We start from the raw sequence: 2,490 nt of genomic DNA on the forward strand, positions 1-2,490 counted from the left end.
AATGCAGAAGACCCCAATTCGATCCCTATTTCTACTAGTTATGTTCAAATGTGTCCACATTACAACTCATTTTGTTGAATCCCAGCAGTCAAAAAGTCTCAGAGGTATCAGCACCATACATTTATCCATGTATATGCAAACATATAGATCTGATAAGGTTAGTGCCCTCAGCTATCTGGCCACCAATCCTTTCTGCTCTGAGGAATTCAGAATGATATTAGTAGAATGTATTCATAAATGGAAACATTTATGAATAAATGGAAGATCCCCTGGACAAGGAAATAGAAACCCACTCCAGTATTCTTGCCTGGGAATTTCCGTGGACAGAGGAGCCTGGTAGGCTGCAGTCCATGGGATCGCAAAAGAGTTGGACACAACTAAGCGACAAAACAAACAATAGATCACGATAGCCAGAATGGCTGAAAATGGTGATAATGAAAAAATGGCTGCTCTGGAGGCCAAAATCTGTCATCAAATTGAGTATTATTTTGGAGACTTCAATTTGCCACAGGACAAATTTTTAAAGGAACAGATCAAACTGGATGAAGGCTGGGTACCTTTGGAGATAATGATAAAGTTTAATAGGTTAAACTGTTCAACGACAGACTTTAATGTAATAGTAGAGGCCCTGAGCAAATCAAAGGCAGAACTCATGGAAATAAGTGAAGATAAAACTAAAATTAGAAGATCTCCAAGCAAACCCCTCCATGAAGTGACTGGTGAGTGTAAAAATGATGTAAAAAACAGATCTGTTTATATTAAAGGCTTCCCAACTGATGCAGCTCTCGATGACATAAAAGAATGGTTAGAAGATAAAGGTCAAGTACTAAATATTCAGATGAGAAGAACGTTGCACAAAGCATTTAAGTGTTCAATATTTGCTGTATTTGATAGTATTGAATCAGCTAAAAAGTTTGTTGAGACCCCTGGCCAGAAGTACAAAGACACAGACCTGCTAATACTTTTCAAGTAAGATTACTTCACAAAAAAAAAAAGAAGAAAGAAAGCAAAATAAAATGGAAGCTAAATTACGAGCCAAACAAGAGCAAGAAGAAAAAGCTAGCAGAAAATGCTGAAATGAAATCTCTAGAAGAAAAGATTGGCTGCTTGCTGAAATTTTCAGCAGACTTAGATGATCAGACGTGTAGAGAAGATTTGCACACCCTTTTCTCAAATCATGGTGAAATAAAATGGATACACTTTGTCAGAGGAGCCAAAGAGGGAATAATTCTATTTAAAGAAAAAGCTAAGGAAGCACTGGATAAAGCAAAAGAGGCCAATAATGGTAACCTACAACTAAGGAACAAAGAATTCACCTGGGAAGTACTAGAAGGAGATGTGGAAAAAGAAGCACTGAAAAAAATAATAGAAGATCAACAAGAGCCTCTAAACAAATGGAAGTCAAAAGGTCGCAGATTTAAAGGAAAAGGAAAGGAAAATAAAGCTGCCCAGGCTGGGTCTGCTAAAGGAAAAGGACAGTTTCAGGGCAAGAAAACTAAATTTGATAGTGATGATGAACGTGATGAAAATGGTGCATCTGGAACAGTAAAAAGAGCAAGAGAAGAAACAGACAAAGAAGAACCTCCATCAAAACAACAGAAAACAGAAAATGGTGCCAGAGACCAGTAGTTTAATAAATAAATTTTTAGTTCATTTTAATTAGATTTTAAGCTGCTTTTGTCTTTGGAGGCTGTTAAAAAGAAAACCGAATTAGATCCACTTCGATGTCTACCTGTAAGAAAGGAAGATTTTTTTGTTGTTGTTGAACTTGTCTTTTGTTATCGAATAAGTTTTTTAATGTGAAGTTCTGTTTGTGTTCTTTCGGATTATTCAAATATCAAAAGAAACATTCTTCTATTAAGTTGCCTTTGTAATATGAGAATGTATTAGTATGAAGTAATAAAATGTATACTGCATAAAAATTTAAAAAAATGGAAACATAGATAAGAACTATTCTGTAGAATACAAGATATTATCTCTCGATTAACCAGGAGAACAATATAGATGCTAACAAAGTTCACTGAAGTTCAGCATTATTGATGTTCTTTTTATTTCCTTTGCTCAGTTTTTTCTTCAAATTAAAGTGTTTTGCTAAATATGGTCTTATTACCAAATTATTTCTCAATCAGTTAGAATGTGGGTGTACAGATTTCTGTTTCCTATTTACTGAATTCAATCACAAGTATTTAAGCATGTATAAAAAGCTAAGGGAAAAGAGAATACCTTAGTATTATCTTTAGAAGCACATTGTCCTTCTAAAAGCCATTTTGTCACTAAATAATGCTTAGAGCATTGTGGAACAGAAATAACCCTCTTCATAATAAAGGAAATTAGTCACAAAGAACTCAAACAAGTCACTACATAGTCATTGATTAGTTAACAAATGGAACTCAAGAGTCCTATTACTCTCATATGCTTTTTTCATATGCAAATAGAAGGAAAGCTGGAGCAAACTTGGGTCAAAAATGTCAACTTTCTCAGAAAGTACAT

At 34.5% G+C, this 2,490-nt stretch overlaps 1 pseudogene; it reads left to right on the forward strand.

The window, feature by feature from the left end:
- The first annotated feature begins 372 nt into the window (after positions 1-372).
- Positions 373-1,667, forward strand: LOC129538080 (lupus La protein homolog pseudogene; annotated as a pseudogene).
- The last annotated feature ends 823 nt before the right edge of the window (positions 1,668-2,490 follow it).

This window comes from Moschus berezovskii, chromosome 2 (genome assembly GCF_049115385.1).
Source record: "Moschus berezovskii isolate FMDL1 chromosome 2, NW_MosBer_1.0, whole genome shotgun sequence".
NCBI classification, from domain to species: domain Eukaryota; kingdom Metazoa; phylum Chordata; class Mammalia; order Artiodactyla; family Moschidae; genus Moschus; species Moschus berezovskii.